This window comes from Hylobates moloch, unplaced genomic scaffold, assembly GCF_009828535.3.
Source record: "Hylobates moloch isolate HMO894 unplaced genomic scaffold, HMol_V3 SCAFFOLD_22, whole genome shotgun sequence".
Lineage (NCBI taxonomy): Eukaryota > Metazoa > Chordata > Mammalia > Primates > Hylobatidae > Hylobates > Hylobates moloch.
This window is the reverse complement of record NW_026652297.1, coordinates 15,804,399-15,813,617: the sequence shown is the minus strand read 5'-3', so window position 1 is coordinate 15,813,617 and position 9,219 is coordinate 15,804,399. Positions and strand designations below refer to the sequence as shown.

Below are 9,219 nucleotides of genomic sequence, written 5' to 3'. Positions count from 1 at the left end.
TTTTTTTTTTGAGACAGAGTCTCGCTCTGTCTCCCAGGCTGGAGTGCAGTGGCATGATCTTGGCCCACTGCTACCTCTGCCTCTCAGGTTGAAGCGATTCTCCTGCCTCAGCCTCCTGAGTAGCTGGTACCTCAGGTGCCAGCCACCATGCCCGGCTAATTTTTGTATTTTTAGTAGAGACAGGGTTTCACCATATTGGCCAGGCTAGTCTCGAAATCCTGACCTTGTGATCCTCCCGCCTCGGCCTTCCAAAGTGCTGGGATTACAGGCATGAGCCACCACGCCCAGCCCCTACTTTCTATCTTTTGGATGATAGTTCAGTGGAGGTAGGGTGGGAGTTAGGGGGCATTTTGTGTGCTTCTCAGGGGTTCCTGCAAGACGGAGTCCCACCCCTTACAGCAATAGTTATACTGGTGCTTCCTTTTTTCTGCCTTGCCTTCACCAAATCTTCCCTCTCCTACTCCCTAGGATCACTTCCTAAATAAATTTCCTGTACCCAAATCCTTGTCTCAGGCTCTGCTTTCAGGAAGGCTCAAACTAACACGTATATTTATCTAAATTAGTACAACAATTCCTGGGAGAATTTCTTAAGAACCCATTTTACACATGATGAAACTGAATCTTGGAATTTTTTTTTTTTTTAAGATCAAAGGGCTAGAAAGTAGTAGAACTAGAATTCAACACAGGTCATCAGACTCCAACTTGACTTTTCTTTCTACATATACTGAATGCCGCCCAAAAGACATGCCATCATGAGCATGGGTCCAGGTGAGCTCAGTGATCTTGCTATGAGACCTCCAGGGGCCCAGTAATTCCACTGCAGTAACAATAAACCCAACAGTAAAAAGAAGCCCCCATGCCTGTATGCTGGTGTGTGTCCAGGGATCTTGTGATGACTGATGGGCAGTGCCGAAGTCCTGGCTTTGAATCAGGTGCCACATATATGCAGGGTGCTAGGGTTCTGAAGTGCAAATACGTGGCCCTGTCCTCAAAGAGCTTGAAGTCTAGGGACAGACAGCAATAGGCTGACAGCTAAGTACAACACAGATGTGGGCTAGTCAGGGAGGGAGGAGCACCCAGAGAGGGAGTGGCCAGTGGGTTCTGTGGGCAGATGGCAAGGGCATCTGGGCATGAGGGAAATGGCACAGGGTCTTAAACCAGTCCTTGTTCAGGGAACCACTTGCAGGTGGGAATAGTTTAAGCAAGGTGTGCTGGGAAGGGGTTGGTAGAAAGGGCAGGGAGGAGGACTCAGGACTCAGAGGACAGGCAGGGAGTAGGTCCCAGAGGTCCTGCAGGTTGAGCTAAGGAATCTGGGCCTGGCAGTGGGACTCGCTGAAGACTTTTAACTAGGTCAGTGTCTTTCAACTTTAGCAGGTAACAGAACCAGTTGGAGAACTTATGGAAACACAAATTGTTGGGCCTTCCCCAAAGTTTCTGAATCCATAGGTCTGAGATGTGTCTGGAGAATTTGCATTTCTAACCAGTTCCCTGGGGATGCTTATGCTGGTGGTCCAGGAGCCACACTCTGAGTATCACCAGAGCAGGCAAGGGAACTGCTAGGATTTTGGCTGGGGTGGACTGGGGAGGGACCAGCTGCAACAGGGAGGTAGGTTAGAAGGCTGTTGCTTGCTGCAATGGTTCAGCAGAGAGCCAAAAGAACCTGAACCAGGTGTATGGGGTGGGGAGGAGAATGGAAGGAAAAATGTTTAAGAGAAGAATCAATAAGACTTCAATGGTTTGGGAAAAGGTAATATAAAAATCCAAGTGGATCTTATCACTATCCCAGAGTCGCAAGATGAAGGGTCTGTGTGTGCAACCGGGAGAGCTGTACAGAGAGACTCATAGACCCTCCCCACTGCTTTGCAACTTTCCTTTCCTGTCCCTAGTCAGAATAACAAGAGGTGTTGTTCAAAAAAAAAAAAAAAAAAAAAAAAAGAAAAATGATGCAAGGAAGGTAAAGTGGGATGATAAAATGAAATGAGAGACCAGCAGAGCATTGATCATCATCTAGAACCCAGAGGCTAGGAGAGTTGGGCAGACAGGAGTGGAGCAAGCGGGACAGACAGACCAGAGCTTCCAGCCCTGGGCCACACTGGTAGAGCAGGTGCCTGAGTCGCTAAAGGGTGTGAGCACCCAGGGTTGAGTCCAGTCTTCTGAAAGTTAACGAATCCCTTGCTACGAGCCCCTATAGTACATGAGCTTGGCATTGGAAAGAAGGGGCGCTAGTAAGCAAAGGCTCCCCTGAGCTGCATAACACCTCATTTCACCTGCCTTTCCTGGGCTGCTTTCCCTGGATTCTGCAACCTGCAGTGCTTTGGGGACTGAATCACCATTAACATCCCCTGACCAACCTTCCCAGTGTGAGCTCTTCGGGGTTCCTTCAGGCAGGGCATTTTTATCTGCAATCAGGCCAGGTGTTGAGCAAGGCTGTCTGGTGTGCTGAGAAGGACCCCTGGCTGTAGTCTCTGGCCTGCTGCTTTGGCCAGAGCCCCTCCCTCCCTGCTAGTGCATGACCCAGCCCCTGTAGGCACATTCTAGAGGAGTGGCCCCGTAGAACCCATTCTTCTGCTCCTAAGCCTAGGGCTGCTTCTGGAACTCTGAGTGGAAGCAACTGAGCCCAGGGCAGCAGGATTCCTCCGTCTCTCTCAGCAGCTCATAGGATAGGATGGAGTTGCCTCCTGCCTTGAGGATCAGATAGTGGCAGGGCTGCTCTGAGCCCCTGTGTTGCTGGGGTCAGGACTCAGTGCTAGTGTCTGTATACATGCAGGGAAGGCCCTCTTTCCTCGGTACCCAACCTGACACTAGCAGAACTGCAGCCTCCCCTTGGAGGCAGGTGGGGGCAGCCAGCTCATCTGTGCATGGGTCTGCGGACTAAAGGGGCTTCCTACAAGCCATGTATTGATCCTCTGGCCTTATCTTTCCCACTTAGCCTCCATACCATGAGTCTTTCTTGCCTAGAAGTGCTGGGCATTTCTGGGCTGGCAGAAGAAAGGGGTTTATGTCCAAAACCAACAGATTCTCCAGAGAAAGCTTTGTTTGCTTTTTAAAAAAATTGAGACGAAATTTCTACAACATAACACTATTTAAAAGTGAGCAATTCAGTGGCATGTATGGATTCACAATGGATTTCCTATGGATTCACAATGGAATTCCTATGGATTCACAGTATTGTGCAACCACCACCTCTGTCTAGTTCCAAAACATTCCTGTTACTCCAAAGGAAACCCTTTCACCCATTAAATGGTTGCTTCCCATTTCCCCTTCTCCCCAACCCTTGGTAACTACCAGTATGATTTCTGTCTGAATAGGTTTGCCTATTTCATATAACTAGACTCATACAATATGTGACATTTCATGTAACTAGAATCACACAATATGTGACCTTTTTGATCTAGTTTCTTTCACTTAGTATAATTATTTAAAAGTCCATCCATGTTGTAGAATGTACTTCATTCCTTTTTATGGCTGAATAATATTCCATTGTAGGTATCACTTTTCATTTATCCACTCATCCACTGGCTGACCTTTTGGCTATCGTGAATAGTGCTGCTATGTGTATTTGTGCACAAAGATTTGAGTACCTATTTTCAATTATTTTGAGTAAATATCTATGAGTATATGCCTATAGGCTAATTTGATGCTTAACTTTTTGATGAACCTACATGCTTTTAGTTCAGGGGTTTTCATACCTCAGCCTGACCCCACTAGAGTTCCCAGGGCACTATGAATGCTTAGGTGGGGGTGAGAGATGGCTCCAAGGTTCTAGCTCAGGCAACTGGAGCCATGGGTGAATGGCTGTGCTGTCACTGTGGGGAGCACTCGTAGATGGTGGGAGATGAGTTCCACCGGGACCTGTAGGATTTGAGGTGCCAGCTGGATGCCCACATGCACGTGGCTGGGGAAAGGGGTAGGTATGTTTATCTACAACCACAGGGAAAGGTCTGGGCTAGAGACCAAAGTGGCTCAGGATATTATATTTACGCGTCTCACTTTACTGAGCCCTTAACGTTTTCCCAGGCACTGTTCTAAGCACTTTCCGTTATTCAATAATCCCAACAACTCTGTAAGGTTCCATGAAAATCCTCATTTTCCAGAAAAGGAAAAAAAAGTCTGGGCTCCCTCCGCACTCCTTATAGTCCACAAAGACAGAGCTCATTGGTTTTATTGCAGTTGTGTTTCTGGCTGCATTCTTAGAAGATGGAGCTCCTTGTGGGCAGGAACGGGGCTTTCCTCACTACTCGCCTGGGCCTGCCTCAAGCCAGCAGGCTTGCCTAGCATGTGTTGAGGGTGGATGGACTTCCTGAACTAGTGCTTTACAGTGAGCAGAGAAGAGGGCCAAGAGGGACATCTTGAGAACCCCAGCACTTAAATGGCAAGAGGGAAAAAGCATAATCAATAAAAGAGACCAAGAAAAACTACTTGAAGGGGTACAAAGGAACCAGAGAGAACCCAAGAGGAGATGTTTTTGGGTGAGTTAACCCATCTCCAGAACACTTTGCATATGGACATTTGGGAGCACTTCCCAGGATGACAGAGGCCTTACCAGGTGTGGCCATTACCACAACCAGCCCTGTGCCTGAGGAAAGTGTCCAACACATATGAGCTGCGTGCATGATACATGACTGACCTCCCTGTCAAGGAGAGGGAAGCCCGAAGAGGATCGGCTGGGCTGGGCATGTTCCAGCCTCATTTCTCCCGCTTTGCCCTCTCTCTCTTGCACCCTCATTTCGCAGTGGTGGACAGCAGCCAACTCCTCCTGCAGGAAATTACCAATGGGACGTCAGATGATTATATACATAGACAGCACACTCATTTATCCCCCTTGCAAATAATTAATTACAATAATAAAAAGAAGACAGAAAAGACGTCAGCTGTGCTCCCCTTCCCTGACACCGAGTGGGCAAAGCCAGGACAAGGGAGAGGTACAGGTGCACGGGACCAGCAATCATAGAAGAAAAGCACCTTATCCGGGGAGAAAATTGCATGAGGTCTCATTAATACCATTAAAATTCAGGGCTGACAAGTGAAGGCTCCTCGGTAATTGCCTATGGCCACACTGGACCCTGAACTGTTTGAAGCCACTGTGTCTCTTCCTCCCCCTGCTTCAGCTTGCTGGTGACCTGCTCTGCCCCACTCTCTGCCTACCCCTTCCAGGCTCTACCGCTGCCCGGGCACGATGTGGGTCTGGTGGCCAGCAGCCTGGCAGAGACACAGCTGCTGAGAAGAAAGGGCCTCTGGGGAGTTCAGGCACGAAGTGGGCACGAAGGTCATAGGCAGATGGGGATCTGTGTTTTCATCTTTTTTTTTTCTCTGTCCTCAAGTGTGGGTGTCTGTGCATGAGCAATTACTCGAGCCCATGATCCTGGAGAATGGTCTTTCTCACTATGTGTCTGCCTGTCTATCAGTGGGTGTCTGGCTGTCTGCCTCTGTATGGTCTTTCTAAGCTGAGCTCTATATACAGACCATGTCTACTCGTTCTCTTTGCATCTGTCACCACTCTATTTAGAGTTTCTCCTCTATATTTATCCTAGCTCTCTTTCCCTCTTATTGTCTCCCTGCGGTCAGTGCCTGCCTCCATGGGGATTTGTTGTTGACTCCTGGGCCTTCCCAGCAAGCAGTATATGGGCTGAAAGTGCCCAAATGCCATCCCTCTGATGGCCCACATGCTGCAGGTGTTGTGACACATAGTGAGCTAAGGACCCTTGTTCTCCATAGGCCTCTGGAGCTGGAAAACTGGCATAAAGACAGGAAGAGCCACCAGGGCCAGGGCCCATCTCCTAGAGCATAAGACAAGCAAGCACCTCATGGTCTCCAGAGTCTTTCCTCCCCTGACTTAGCCTATCACGGTAGGAAAAAACACACAGTCACATTCCAATGGTCAGGCACTAATCTCAGGCTGGGAGTTTGCAGGTAAGTTTTCCAGCCCATCCTCATAATGTGCCTTGGAGGTAGATAATTCTGACGCATGCACTTTTTCAAGTGAGGAAAGAAAAGTTCAGAGAGGTGGGGTAACTTACCTGAGGACACAGAGCTAGACAGAACAGAGTTCTCTAGGCTCAGCATCCACACTCCTGACCGTTTTGCAATACTGCCTCAGTGCATTGAAGTGTGGGACACAAACATGTGTAAGCCACACACTAGTGTGTGCATCTTGTGAGTATCTGTGAGGTTTGTGCATGCACATGGGGGTTCTATGCATGTGTGTTGCTCTTGTGTTTTAAGATCTGGCTCCTCTTTTCGGGAAGTTCCTGTGGACAATGCACAATGTCCCTTTATACATTGTTCAGTCTTTGCCAAAAATATGATGAAATGGCATCCCTGAGCCCAAAGGACCTTCCTGGCGAGTGGCCCCTGCTGGGGTGGAGCACATTCCCTCCTGCCTTGGCCTGGCTGCATCACACACGCGGTGACGGGGCTACACACACGACCAGCAGGCGAAGCGGTGCCATAGCCTCAGGGACTCTCTTCCTTGTCCTCCAATGCCCTAAGGCTGCCTGGTTAGGCCAAGCAACCACACGAGAGCAGTGGGACTCATGCTCAGAGACCTTGGGCTGCCCATATTTGCCCACCAGGAATCTACTCAGAAGGCCAGCGTTTCCTTCTGGGGTTTTGGTAGATGATGCAGCTCATCTTGTCAACAGAATGGCTGCCCAGCATGAGGAGGGTCTCCTCTTGCTTCACAACTCCCTTCCTTTATCAGACAGGAACACATGCATTGAGGGGGTGCTGCCTGGGATTATCGTGATGCTCAAGGCCTCAGGATGCCTCGCCTGATGATTTTCAAACTGTACTTGAGACTCTCGGCATCTCCAAGAGGTGCCTCAGTGGCTGCTCAAAGCTAGGATCAGGAGGGTGGGTGTCCGAGGGACACTCAGAAGTTGGGATTCTGTCTACCCTCCTCTAACTAGGGCAACTCTGATTTTCTGTGTTCTACAAAATGAGCTTTCTTGTAAGAGCTCAGTTAGTCCAGCACCCAAGTGTATGCCACACTTTTGTCTTCTTAAAAAGGGCTCCAGATACCACACCCCCATCTGCTCCACTCCTAACCATGACTCTTAGATAGAGACAGGCAAGCATTTAGCTCCTCCCTCCTAGCCCAATGAGTAAAGGGGAAACAGACCTCCAGAGGGCTAGGAGGGACATTTGGGGGTCGCATGGACAAGTCTAACAGGACTTTCCCTATCTCAGCTGCACCCTGGGCTCCCTCTTCACTGCAGGTGTCTTGGCCAAGACATGTGGGTCCCTGGGCAGCTGGGCTTCATGTCTGGGGGGTCCTCACTAAAGGTAGAGGTGCTAAAGCCACAGGAGTCATTAGGTCATTCCGACTTCAGAGGGAGGTTGCTGGGCCATGTTGTCTCTGAGAGCTGATTTATGGACGATACAGCAGGTACAAAGAAGGGAGATGGGAGCACTTCAACCTTCACCTATCTGGTAGCTCCTTCCAGAGGCCAGAGCCCTGAACCCTGAGCCCGGAGCCCCGAACCCTGAGCCCCGAGCCCCTGGAGGCCCTGGAGCTCCCAGCCAGGAGAAGGGGCAGAGCCCTGCGTTCACCCAGAGCTGACCTCTAGTGGAGAGTCTGTGAATGGCGCCACAGCTCTCAGGTGATCAGCATCTCAGATCCCAGAGAGCATCTCCAGCGGCCTCAGCTGTAGATAAGGGGTGAGTCTACCACATTATATGCACACGGCACTTTGGCTCTAGGATGACCGCAAGGCTCCTCCTTGGCTGATTTGGCCTCTGAGCAGGAGAAATCACCCTACTCTGTTTGTTTATCGTGCCAGCTGCTTGAGGCCGGGGCATCTCCACGCCAGAGGGCTTTCTCCAGCCTTGCTCAAGGTGCATCTTCTGGACTGGGGCTCAGTCTCAGCTTCTTCCCCCATCCCTCCTTCAGCCTGGCTCCTTTCTGTGGAGAAGATCCTGAGAGCAACCACAACTTGGTAAGTCCCGTGCATAGCCCGGATACCTGTTGCTAAGCAATTATAAGTTAAATACTCACCTGGTCCTCTTGAGTGTTTGATGGCAGAAAGAGCTGTGAGAACTGACTGGTGCTTTTTCCAAAAGCAATGCTTAGGTAACCAGTGACTGATGAAACAACACAAAATAATACTCATACTTTGCCCCTGAGGGATGGTGTCAGAGAGGTTTCTACCTGGTCTGAAGAGAGGCTCACACAGGTCCACAGCATGACCTGAGCCCCATCCAGGGGACAGGGGAAGCTTTATTTAGTCCCTGCTGGGAAGCTGGAGCCAGAGGGGCTGGAGGCAGGTTGGATAGAGGAGCTTCTGGCAGACATTGAGCCCTTTGTGCTGGGAACTTGCCCAGCCCGAACAGGGTACTCTCCATGTGGCACCCCAGGAACACTTCAGTATTTTGGGTCTAAATGGCGTCTTATAACAGAACTTCTGGACTTCTATGTTGTAGCCTTCCTGAGTTCAGGTTAAGATTGGAGACAATTCCCCATGGCCTTTGTGTAGAGATCATTCCCAAAGGGACTCCCCATAGACGGCTGGAAAACTTTCATCTTAGCACTGTACTTTTGGCAAGGTGTTGGGGAGACCCCTAAATAGTTATGAAGGGTATCCTTTTTCTTGAGACAGGGTCTCACTCTGTTTCCCAGGCAGGAGTGCAGTGATACAATTACAGTTCAATGAAACCTCGACCTCTTGGGCTCAAGTGATTCTCCCACTTCAGCCTCCCAAGTGGCTGGGGGTAGCTGACCTCCACTAGAGGTCAGCTCTGGGTGACTAGAGGTCACCATACCTGGCTAGTTTTTGTATTTTTTGTAGACATGGGGTTTTGCCATGTTGCCCAGGCCGGTCTCAAACTCCTGGGCTCGAGTGATCTGCCCACCTTGGCCTCCCAAAGTGCTAGGATTACAAGCGTGAGCCACTGCACCCAGCCCCAAAGTATCCTTATTGCCAGCCTTGTGAGAGGAGACTAGTCCTGGGTGTGCAGGCATGGAGGGCTGCTATCTAATGCATTTGAGAAAGCAGTACAGTGTGGGGTATGGAAACCAGTCCTGCCCTGACAGGCTGAAGGTCCAGCTGAACCTGAAGAAGAGGAGACTCCAGGGATGGGGGCACCTGTCACATCTGAAGGTCTGTCACACATCTTGTTCTTCCAGCTCCAAAAGGGAGATCAGGGCTAGTAGGAGAAACTGCTATATGGGCCCAGAATGTGTTCAACAGCAGAGAATCTTGTAGCAATCATAGACTCTGC

General features: G+C 49.9%; 1 protein-coding gene across 1 annotated transcript in view; it reads left to right on the top strand.

Annotated features, from left to right (window-relative positions):
• Positions 1 to 7,914: 7,914 nt before the first annotated feature.
• EPHB1 (EPH receptor B1) overlaps positions 7,915 to 9,219 on the top strand; it is a 501,064-nt gene continuing 499,759 nt past the window's right edge. Inside the window, exon 1 of the mRNA XM_058433526.1 lies at positions 7,915 to 7,937. The gene's annotated coding sequence lies outside the window, so the exon portion shown is untranslated. The remainder of the gene's footprint in view (positions 7,938 to 9,219) is intronic.